The sequence below is a fragment of the Sebastes umbrosus genome, chromosome 6 (assembly GCF_015220745.1).
Source record: "Sebastes umbrosus isolate fSebUmb1 chromosome 6, fSebUmb1.pri, whole genome shotgun sequence".
Classification (NCBI taxonomy): domain Eukaryota; kingdom Metazoa; phylum Chordata; class Actinopteri; order Perciformes; family Sebastidae; genus Sebastes; species Sebastes umbrosus.
In genome coordinates this window covers 32,151,553-32,164,180 of record NC_051274.1, presented here as the reverse complement: position 1 = coordinate 32,164,180, position 12,628 = coordinate 32,151,553, and the positions used below count along the sequence as shown (strand labels likewise).

General features: G+C 38.1%; 1 protein-coding gene across 7 annotated transcripts in view; it reads right to left on the bottom strand.

The window, feature by feature from the left end:
* LOC119489882 (neural cell adhesion molecule L1-like protein) overlaps positions 1-9,946 on the bottom strand; it is a 71,353-nt gene extending 61,407 nt beyond the window's left edge. For 3 of the 7 annotated variants that reach the window (XM_037772839.1, XM_037772844.1, XM_037772842.1), the window contains exon 1: positions 9,558-9,945. The gene's annotated coding sequence lies outside the window, so the exon portion shown is untranslated. Of the gene's footprint in view, positions 1-9,557 lie in introns of all 7 variants that reach the window. The other 4 variants (XM_037772838.1, XM_037772836.1, XM_037772840.1 and 1 more) reach the window with 3 other exon arrangements.
* Positions 9,947-12,628: the final 2,682 nt, after the last annotated feature.

Genomic DNA, 12,628 nt, shown 5'->3' with positions numbered 1-12,628 from the left:
GATGTTTACCTCATAGTCTGGCAAACCGGGACGCGCCGTCACTGTCAACAAGTCGACGCGCTGTATATGTCACGCTTTTTTTTCTTTCTGTATTTCTATCTCAAAGTGAGCGCTTGTCTCGAAAGAGGCATCTTAACAGTGAGGGCACTGTTCAAAAGCAAGAGTCCATATGAATGCTGTGAAGAGCATTTCAAGTGCCAGCAAACCATGTTCCTCTCTTGCTAGGAGGAATGCAGCCTATTGTCAATTGAACTTGTACAAAAGCTCCTGAAAGTGCAGCGCGGGGGGTAAAGGGAGGCTGAGGACAGCGTATACGTGGCTGCCCTCAAAGCCAGATCATCCTGCTCCTCTTGTGCTCGCTGGAGAAACTTCAGTTGCTCCAATTCAGACGTGGGTGCAAAGTTATTTGTGCCCCCCTGTGCGAGGCGTTGATTTCACCAAACAGTTGTCGGCTGGAGCGGTCACGACCTTTGCACCCGGTTGTTAGGAGCTGCCAGAGCCGAGAGGCAGAAAGCCAGACACCATGGTAACAGGACTGCTGGTATCTGTGGTGGAAAGATTTACTGGGAATTTTGAAAGATATTTCCACAGGATACAAGCTTAATCCCTTGACGGGCGACAGTCTGACGCGAACAAATCTGTCAACAAACAGACGGGACAGACAGGCTGAAGACACAATCAGTTTCTGACAGTGACCTCTCTATTTTAAACCGCAGCGTTGACGGCGGCGAGGTCACGTGTCAGTGACTCCTGTAAATGTCTCACAAGCATTCCTAATGTGGACTGGCCGTCCTCGGACGAGGGAACGATAAATCTCAACAAATACACACATCAGTGCTACACCCGTTTACTTTCTCTTTCATGGTCATCTTCTGATCAAAGCCATCGTTAAATCATCGAGCGAGGAATGATGAAGGGATTTCAGCCCTGCGTGTCCTTTTATGGCACAGAAGCAGGGAGTTACCACACAAACTAATACTCACAGCAGGAACGACCATGGGAACGACACAGCAGAGCCACCTGCCATCAAACGTAAAGATCCAACTATAGATTATTTTTAGTTTTCTATTGAGGGGGCTGGTTGATGACGGATGGCACTGTTATACTGAACACTGAAGCTAATACAAAAAGATGCAGTTAAGCCAATTTCATTGGTCTATAAAATGTCAGAAAATGTGAAAAATGTTGATCAGTGTTTCCTCAAAGCCCAAGATAACGTCCTCAAATGTCTTGTTTTGTCCACAACTCAAAAGATATTCAGTTTACCGTCATAGAGGAGTAAAGAAACCAGAGAATATTCACATTTAAGAAGCTGGAATCAGAGAATTTTGACTTATTTTTCTTAAAACAATTACTCAAACGGATTAACCGATAATCAAAATAGTTGGTGATTAATTTTAATAGTTGACAACTATGGCTGTCAAAGTGTTGTAGGTTGCAGCTGGCTCAGTTTTAAAGCTTCATATCATCATATGAAACTAGAAACCTGATGAATCCATCGGTACCAACCATGTCATACTAGCTTGTTGCCAAGGAGGCTAAATAACGCTCCAAACTTACACTAAATGTTGGCGAGGAAAAACTGTCATGGCTATTTTCAAAGGGGTTCCTTGACCTCTGACCTCAAGATATGTGAATGAAAATGGGTTCTATGGGTACCCACGAGTCTCCCCTTTACAGACATGCCCACTTTATGATAATCACATGCAGTTTGGGGGCAAGTCATAGTCAAGTCAGCACACTGACACACTGACAGCTGTTGTTGCCTGTTGGGCAATTTTGTCATTGTTTTGTGTTGTTAATTGATTTCCAATAATAAATATATACATCTATTTGCATAAAACAAACATAGTTGTCCACTCCCATGTTGATAAGAGAATGAAATACTTGACAAATCTCCCTTTAAGGTATATTTTGAACATAATAAAAAATGTGTGATTAATTTGCGATTAATCGCGATTAAATATTTTGATCAACTGACAGCCCTATTGACAACTAATCGATTAATCGTTGCAGCTCTAGTTCCAACATCATTTAAACATGCAAAGATCAAACATGCCATTATGTTTCCAACAGTTGTTATATCACGTTCTCAAGTACACACACAGGCTGCTAAATGTATTCATGTATGCAGTATTCTCAGATTATCTTCTTAAACAGTCCTTAAACAGTTAATCCATGCGAATGCTTTCTCCACCCCCCTTAAAGCTATTGATATGTAAAATAAGTGATTATCGTGCTTCTGTAGAAGAGCAAATACAATCACAGTTCCTTCAAATTCATTCTTTGCTTCGGGAATATAAGAGATATTTTGCATTTTGTTTCCCATCTTGAATTAATTATAGTATTATTATGAATGATTTGACTCAGAATATGTTCATTTACACTCGGTTGTTGTTCAAATCAGAGAGCTTTACACATTGAATTTAGCATCTTATGGCTGTTTTTAAACGACTTTTGCAGGAATGAGAAGCCTTTCACAGCTTTTATACGAAGTGATTGTCGCCTCCCTTCCTATACTTTCTAATTAAGGGAATCCCCCACTGTGTCTGCCTCCTCAATAAAGTTCCAACACAGGGAATCGATTCCTAGTGGCTCTCAGACTTTGATAACAACATATGCACACGTTTAAGCATCTGAAATCCCTCTGGAAGTTATTAGGCGGTTTATTCTACCACTAAATTAGATTATGTTATATTCTGTCGTGCAGCGGCTGCGTGTCGACAGCACATTGTTGTTGACTATAAGTGTATAAGTGACTGGCATGGAGTTTAACTCTTCACAGCGCGTCACTGATTAAGTGGGCTGAGAAACTCGCCCCCTGCCTGGTAAGGCTCTTACACTGCACTGGCTGCTCCTAATGGATAACAATGAGCTGCTCGGATGCTGACAGCAGCTAAATATACTCGGTTCTGTCAGGACACATTTGGCTGCATTTCAAACTAATTTAATGCATTATACAAAGGCAGGATGCTGCATAAATATGCTACATACATTATTTCATAATCATACAGTCATAATATTATATTTATTCCACCTTATTCCACGTGTTTTTGTCAGTTAACACCTCCTGTAAAACCAAGGTTTCACCTAGAAACTGCAGTGAATATAGAAAAATTCCTCTGACAGGCTCCAATTATACAATTACAGAGGCGGCTGAAAAGCTATTATCTCTTATTTTTCTCTAGAAAGCAAAGTAGAGAGGTGGAGACAGGATGCCTGGCATGTGGCAACACATGTTGGACATACCTGTCTCAGGGTGACGGTGCGTACAACCAGTAGGAAGTGATTTACTGGGACACTTTTACAGTTATGTTCTCTCCTCGTTGCCCCCGGTGAGCTATTCGCCTTGGAAAGTTTTGATTTCCATTTCATGGTGTCAAAGCATTATGACATTTTCCAGCGTGAATCCCCCCTCTGTCAGTTTGCATTCAATTGCCTGCTTCGTAAGAAGAGCACTCAGACAAACCACTCACCCTCTGACATTTAGAATTTATCATCCTTTCTCTGCCTCTAATAAAAAAACAGAAAATGACGGTGAGCCGGCGGATTTGGAAGGTTCAATTCATTTTGTAGAGAAGTCCTTTAGTAAAAACAACCCACGCGATATTCTCAGAGAGAGAGAGAGAGAGAGAAAAAAAAGATTTATATCTTCACACTGAAGAAAGCAGAGCCAGAAACGAGTGTTTAACCAGACTGTTGGATCCAAGTAGAGCTGCAACTATCAACAGGAAATTAATCAGCAGCTATTTTGTAAAAAATGCTAAACATTTGCTGGTTCCAGTTTCTCAAATATGAAGATCTCATATTTGATCATATATCTTTGGGTTTTGGACTGTTGGACATTTGAAGGTATCAATTTAACATTCAGGGAAACTGTGATGAGCATTTTTCACTGTTTTCTGACATTTTACAAACACAAATTGGGATTGCTTACAGGGCTACAACGACTGATCATTTTCATCATTGATCAATCTGCTGATGAATTGATTAAAGGGGTTAAATGTAAGAATCAGAAATTGTTTGTTAACAGTGACACTTTTCACGTGGCCGTGAAGTCAACGACAGACAGCATCCTGTTGCTCACAATCGTGCTTGTACTTGTACTACGTAGACGCGAGCGAGCATCGGTCAAAACAGTGAGGCGACACACACGAGACTGAACGTGATCGACAGCTAAAACCACAATATCACTATATATTTCACATGCTGGACCAATAGGCACTCGCGAACACGCATGACGTCACATCCTTTATATTTTCCCTGACAAAACGGCCCGGCATCCTTCACATTAAAAGCAGTCTACAAGCTGATAGAGGAAACCCAGAAAGTAACAGAAGGTTTTCATTTCTTTAGGTTAGGTTACAACCTGTTCACACATTGGCAATAAAACACGTTTACATGTGTAAAAACGTACATACCGTTCCTTTACTTGTTTGGTCACTTTTAGGAAATGTTGGAAAAATGCTTCAGATGTCTTGTTTTAACAGTCCAAAACTCAAAGATTTGGTTATTGATATTTGTTTCTTTGCACTATTCTCGCTCTTCCTGCTGCTGTGACATGAGAATTTCTTAATTAAAGCATCTATCTATCTACAAAGATTCACATTTATGAAGTTCAACCAGAAACAATCAATTATCTATCAAAGTGATTCCTAGGGCTGCAACTATTTGATTATTTTCCTTATCGATTAATCTGTTGATTATTCTCTGGATGAATCGATTGATCGTTTGGTCTACAAAATGTCAGAAAATGGTGAAAAATGTCCATCCCAGTTTCTTAAAGGCCAAGATGTTGTCTTTAAATGTCTTGTATTTGTTTTTGTCAAATACCAGAGCATCTTTCAAGAAAGCATTAAAAGAGTATTTAATGGCAATTAACTGCATGAACGAACAGTTAATGATTTATCTGGCGTGCCAATGTCTGTGGTGTCTAAGGGTTTGAAATATGTTATACCTCACTGCATGGAATTTGTTAGCGGCATTTTTAAATAAGGTTATGTGGGGACAGGTATTTTCATGTGATGTTTGAATATTGTTTGTGATTTCTGTGTCGGATCCCAGGAAGACTAGCTGGTGTCAGTTAATGGGGATCCTAATAAACTAAACTAAACTTGTCAGTCCAAAGATATCCAGTTTAATATGATATAAAATAGAGAAAAGCAGGAAATCTCCATATTAGATAGGGTGAAAAGAGAATTTTCATGTTAACGATTAATTGATTATCAAAATAGTTTAACGATTACTGTCCTGTCGATCGACTTATTGATTAGTTGACCAATCGTTGCAGCTCTACTAATTACTTTTCTGTCAATCAACCAATCAATTAGTCAACTAACCTTATTTATATAGCTGAATAAAGAGCTACGTTTGAGGCTGTAGACTGTAATCCTACTCACAGTGACTATGTTAACATACTAAAGTTTAGCGTTAATCTTAAGGTGCAGCTGAGGCTGATGGGAATTCTATTAATATTTTTAAAGGTATCCTCTCATGAAGTGTCAGACCTGTGGAAATGTTTATGGCACTACATGACCAACGGACCAACGTTGCCATCCCCACTGAGCCAGGGTCATTTAAGGCTACATGACCCAATACATGTGAAGCTAGATCACACCACGCCTGAATAAACACATATCTGGTTGTTTTTCAAAGTTTAAACGAAAAGCTGACCTGTTTCTCATGCAACAACTTGTTGTACTGTAAATGAATTGATTGAACACTTCGCCCGGACATCACCACGGGGAGCGAGGATCCTGCAGGATTCCCCAATTACCACATTTCAGTCAAGTTGGGTCACACAAAGACAGAGAGAGAGAGACACTCGACCCATTTGAGGCTTGAATGAGCCAGCTTCACAGGGCTGAGCGTGGTCAATGCTCTGGGAGATTCACCCTCCTCTTCTTCACTCTCTGAGTGGCCAGACAGACTGACGGACGCACACAGACAGAGAGATGTGATCTCACTACGAATCACCTGCATTCATGTCAGCGAGTCTGACAGCTTTAGAAGTAGAAATCAAGTGAGTTTAACAGGACTGCACAGCAAAATCACCCATGTTTATGTGAATCTGCAACAGTCACAAAACACGTTTAATGAAACACCAAAACTTGAATTAACACTCTGATTAATTCTGCTGTAGGAAATAGAGTGATACATGCTGCTCAGCATGAGAGATGGGGACAAAATATAATAAGCCCATTGCTACAAGAGTGCAAAGTGGTACACGACTAACGATTATTTTCATTGTCAATTAAACTGTTTTCTCAATTAATTAAAAAGTTGTTTGGTCTATAAAAGTCAGAAAATGGTGAAAAATGTTGATCAGTGTTTTCCAAAAGCCCAAGATGACCTGCTCAAATGTCTTGTTTTGTCCACAACTCAAAGATATTCAGTTTACTGTCATAGAGGAGTAAAGAAACCAGAAAATATTCACATTTAAGAAGCTGCAATCAGAGAGTTTTTCTTAAAAAAATTACTCAAACCGATTATCAAAATAGTCCCAACATGGGTCACAAAATCAAATAATCTTTGACTAAGGAGTGAAAATGTGAATGATTTTGTATAACTTTGAAGTTCATTCTGGTTGGGAAACAGATACATTATGGGGGTTACAGGAAAAAAATATATAAATATAAAACACATGAAAGAGATTGCAGATTATTATAAAGCAGTGCTGCGATATGATATTAAATATTAATGGGAGAATGTTTTGCAGCAGTTGCAGGTACTAATGCCAGAATGAAATATAATTTTGTACATAAAAATTGCCTGATCTCCAGATGGTAGAAGTATTTAGATCCTTAAGTAAAAGTACTAATACCACACTGTGAAAATACTCCACTACAAGTAAAAGTCCTGCATTCAAACCTTACTTAAGTAAAAGTTTGCAGTATGATCAGCAAAACGTACTTAAAGTATCAAAAGTAAAAGTACTGATAGTGCAGTAAAATGTTCCCTGTCAGTGTTCTAATATTATATATGATGTCTCTGGATTAATTAATTACTGCTGCATTAATGTATATGTTGCATTTACTGCTGTAGATGTTTTAACTCGTTTATATACTGTTGGCTAGTTTAATCTACAGCAATGCATCATGGTCTATAAGATCATCATATGTTCTCTAAAAAGTCCGAAAAACAGCCCTGTTTTCAGCTTTGTGACGAAGCATTTTTCAGCTAAATCTAGAGAGCCTTTTAAAATAGTTTATTTAGCTGAAGATGTAGCAGAATTTTGTCATCACATATAAGGAGTTTATCACAAAACATCAACACATCTGGAGATATGTCTCGGCTCTGATTGGTTGTTTTCCTCCGGTCTGTGAAATCTTGCAGATTCCATTAGGAGCACCGGAGGACACCGATGATTTTTTTTTTTTTCAGATTACCTGTCTCATGCACTACTGTCAGGATATAGTGAGCGTTTTATAAAAAAATAACTTTTTTTAATCATATTTGCTCCATTTCTACCCACTGCAGCTTTAAAGGTCGCATATTGTAAAAAGTGATATTTTCAGGTCTTTTATATTATAAAGCAGGTTTAAGTGCTATAAAAATACTGTTAAACTATAAAAAACACTCAATATACGGAGAAACACACACAGCCCGCATTCAAAAATTGTGCGTTTGAAACAAGCCATTAGGATTTCTGTCCATTTGTGATGTCACAAATATACAATATATAGATCATTACACGGTTTTGAATGTAAACATTCTAAATGTGTCCCAGTTTATATCCTGTTGCAGTGTATGTGAATAACATCAGCTGACAGGAAGTAAACATGGACCCAAACTGTTGCCTAGCAACACAATTCTGTTGCAATTCCGTTGAAATGCACTAAAACGGAGCGTTTCAGACAGAGGGTGAATACAGGTATGTTCAGGCAGACAGTATGAGGAAAATAAAAAAAAATTTTTACATTACAGCATGTAAACATGTTCTAGTAGAAACACAAAATACAAGTATGAACCTGAAAATGAGCATAATATGGGACCTTTAAGTATACAGTATTTGAGTAAATGTACTTAGTTACATTCCACCACAGAGGGAGGGAGAAGCACAGAGTGAAAAATACTGTATCTCCGGCACAGACAATGAAAGATAAAAATCAGAACTTGCTTAGGCTTTTTGTGTCCGATTTGTTTTTTGTTTTGGGTACAGATTCATTTGTGATTGTTTTAGCTCCACAAGGATCAGTGCCAGCTCTCATGCAGGTGAAGTCTTTACCTGATGAAGTTAGGTGAAGTCTTTACCTGATGAAGTTAGGTGAAGTCTTTACCTGATGAAGTCAGGTGAAGTCTTTACCTGATGAAGTTAGGTGAAGTCTTTACCTGATGAAGTCAGGTTAAAGTCTTTACTTGATGAAGTCAGGTTAAAGTCTTTACCTGATGAAGTTAGGTTAAAGTCTTTACCTGATGAAGTTAGGTTAAAGTCTTTACCTGATGAAGTTAGGTTAAAGTCTTTACCTGATGAAGTCAGGTTAAAGTATTTACCTGATGAAGTCAGGTTAAAGTATTTACCTGATGAAGTTAGGTTAAAGTCTTTACCTGATGAAGTTAGGTTAAAGTCTTTACCTGATGAAGTTAGGTTAAAGTCTTTACCTGATGAAGTCAGGTTAAAGTCTTTACCTGATGAAGTCAGGTTAAAGTCTTTACCTGATGAAGTCAGGTTAAAGTCTTTACCTGATGAAGTTAGGTTAAAGTCTTTACCTGATGAAGTCAGGTTAAAGTCTTTACCTGATGAAGTTAGGTTAAAGTCTTTACCTGATGAAGTTAGGTTAAAGTCTTTACCTGATGAAGTCAGGTGAAGTCTTTACCTGATGAAGTTAGGTTAAAGTCTTTACCTGATGAAGTCAGGTTAAAGTCTTTACCTGATGAAGTTAGGTTAAAGTCTTTACCTGATGAAGTCAGGTGAAGTCTTTACCTGATGAAGTTAGGTTAAAGTCTTTACCTGATGAAGTTAGGTTAAAGTCTTTACCTGATGAAGTCAGGTGAAGTCTTTACCTGATGAAGTCAGGTTAAAGTCTTTACCTGATGAAGTCAGGTTAAAGTCTTTACCTGATGAAGTTAGGTTAAAGTCTTTACCTGATGAAGTCAGGTGAAGTCTTTACCTGATGAAGTCAGGTGAAGTCTTTACCTGATGAAGTCAGGTTAAAGTCTTTACCTGATGAAGTCAGGTGAAGTCTTTACCTGATGAAGTCAGGTGAAGTCTTTACCTGATGAAGTCAGGTTAAAGTCTTTACCTGATGAAGTCAGGTGAAGTCTTTACCTGATGAAGTTAGGTTAAAGTCTTTACCTGATGAAGTTAGGTGAAGTCTTTACCTGATGAAGTCAGGTTAAAGTCTTTACCTGATGAAGTTAGGTTAAAGTCTTTACCTGATGAAGTCAGGTGAAGTCTTTACCTGACAGCTGTCCCTGATTTAAGCTCAATAAACAAGACTTCTTTAGTTATGCTAACATCCCAACATGCCTCTGTGTCAACGCTGAGTGGCTTTCTCTGTCACAAACCTGCAGAAAACAACACGTAGAAGAAGTCCATTAAGTTGTTCCTCTCTTACCCATAAAGTCGAGCACCTGGAGGGATGACAGCAAGGTGTTCCTCTTCGGTTTAAAGCTCGTCGTGTCCAGAAACTTAAAAAGTGATGTAAACTTTTATTCCGCGGTGAGACAAACTCCTGCAGGAACTCTCTCTCTCTCTCTCTGGAGTTGAGTCGGTCTCCAACTTGTTCCACCTCAGACGCTCCAACGTGTCACACTGCTTGACTGACTAAAGTGCGCACTCAACAACTGCAACTCTCTGACTCTATTATGAGTCTCCACAAGGTCCTCTGTCTCTATTTTAGAAGCGACAGAGGTCAAAGGACACGCGGTGGCTCTGAGGACTGACTGCTGCTGTCACACACTACAACAGTCAAACAGTCAAACATGTAGCTACGTGCACCAAACGTGAGGAAATACTTTCTTTGCGCGTGTGAGTGCGCGCGTATGTCAATCAAGGGGGAAGGCGCGAGAGTGACGTCATCACTCCCCCCCCCACTCATTCACAGAGCAGCTCCCACCTGATCAACCTGTTCATATTCAGGAGAATATTAGGAACACACTCAGTTATGTTTCTGTCCCTTCATCTAGATATTGGTCTTCCCTATTTGAAGATATAAAAAGTTGTAATATTATGAGATTAAAGTCAAAAGTTTACGAGAAAAAAGTCGTAGTAGTATGAGAATAAAGTTATAAGTTTAAGAGAAAAAAGGCTTAGTATTAAGAGAATAAACTCATAAGTTTACAATAAAAAAAATTAATATTATGAGAATAAAGTCAGAAGTTTAAGAGAAAAAAAAATGAAAGTATGAGAATAAAGTCATAAATTTACAAGAAAAAAGTCATAATATTATGAGAATAAAGTCATAAATTTAAGAGAAAAAAAAGTCATAATATTCTGAGAATAAAGTCAGAAGTTTAAGAGAAAAAAAGGCTTCGTATTAAGAGAATAAAGTCATAAGTTTACAAGAAAAAAGTCGTAATATTATGGGAATAAAGTCATAAGTTTACGAGAAAAAAAGTGAAAGTATTATTTATATAGCACTTAAACCTGCTTTGTAATAAAAAATACCTGAACATCTCACTTTTTATAATATGGGACCTTTAAGGCATAGAGCAGTTAAATAAATCTGACCGTATTTAGGTTTTTCAAATTAACATCAACATAGTAGTAGTCACAGTTCCTCCAATGAAGTCAATGATTTCTCACAGAGATTGACAGAATAATTGTAGACACATGGGACAGTACAATTGCCAGAAAGTCTTGACAATAAGATTAAACTAACTCTCCTGTGACATCATCAGTAACATGATGGAATGTTGCCAATGTGATGTCATAAATGATGTCACATAAACTGTGACATCACAAGTGACATCGCAGAACGTCGTCGAAAGTTTACTTATAGAACCCCCGTTACGCCCGTTAACCACAGATCAAAAACCAAGTGTTTTTTGACGATGCCACGCGCACGCAGACACGGCACCGCGGTCAGCAGACGGAGGGTTGCCCGACGCACACGCCAGGCAACGCCATCAAACATGAAGGGTTAGTATTAATGCATTAAGCATTAATGCTATTGATTGGTCTTTCTTTTTTTTAGGTAGCATATTTTACTTTATTTAGATTTTTTTAATTAACATTCACATAGTAGCATTTCAGAGAGAGCGTTCCTATTGGCTGTGCTCCGGCTGGCGGGCGTTGCTTAATATTTCCCCAATTTATCTCAACACGGCTGCCGGGTTACAAACTTTCTCATTTTACATCTAAACAGTACACTACAGGATGTTTCTGAAAACATTTGAGGAGAGAAATAGGCATTACAGTAACAGAATATTGATTCATATTTGATCAGCGCTGCCTAGTTTGACCGTTTGATCGAAGATTGTGAGAGATTGACAGCTGCTCAGAGACGGCAGGCTCCAGCTCGGCTCTGATTGGTTGCTAAACCCTGAAAACAGATCCGGAGGTGCACGAGTCTAGTTTCTCTCAGAACACTTGAATTACAATATGCTGAAAGGTTATTATGGAATTTTTGCCAAATGATGCAAAAAATATACTGCCTACTGCAGCTTTAAGGAAGCGACAGATTCAAGCTGGATATTGATTATAATTGTGATTTCCGTTGAAAAAGAGACTATTTCCCATCTATTCTTTCACTTTATTTATACAAGAATGTTCTGAATTGATATAACTTTCTCCAAAAGAAACTTAAGATGAATGTTGAAATAAATATGTTTAATGTAATGCTGTATATCACACAATTATTTATTATTTTTGGAGAATTCAATATTCATAAGAAAAAGTGATCAGGAACCAAACCAACTTTCCTGCCCTTTATTAATGAATTCAAACAATATAGCACCATATTACACAATGTTAAAAACAAAAAAGCCATTAAGACCTTTAGATTATTAAAATTAATATAATATGATGTATATGACATAAACTATGGGGATTATAAAATCTAATTATTTTTGTTTTGTCTTCTTTTTTTCATGTATCTGTTTGTACCTCTGTTAATGAGTTCAATAAAGAAAGCATTATTATAAAAAATTACAATAAAAGAAGCTGCCACCTGTGCACGGTGCTACCTCTGATATGCAAGAAACACAGTTGAGCTTCCTCATTAAAGTCAGTTACATTTCTCTTATGAGTGATTCAAAGTTCACCCGCTGCTCATTCATGCACGTAATTGCCCTTTTCTAATATCTAAAGAGGATGAATGGACTTTCCTTCTCTCATCCTCTCTCTGCTGTATTTCCCTGCATAAAATGTAAAGGTGATACAGTTGAAGTATATATCATTTCAATGGACTTGAAGTGCCACTTTGCAGCATTGTAATATCTCTAATGCACACTTGGATAGAGAGTAGGTGAAAACACACAAAGCAATGCTAGTGTTTGTACAGACTGACACACCCATCTGAGTTAGCCGAGTCATATTGGCGCGCTATGAGTGAACAGACATAATCAGCACTATACTAACCGAGAGGGAAAATATGTGTTGTGTGTTTTACCGTCCCAGAGTTGAAACATTCTGTCACCTGAAGAGTTCCCGTGTGTGAAGGAGTGAGAAGTGCAGGTATGTGGA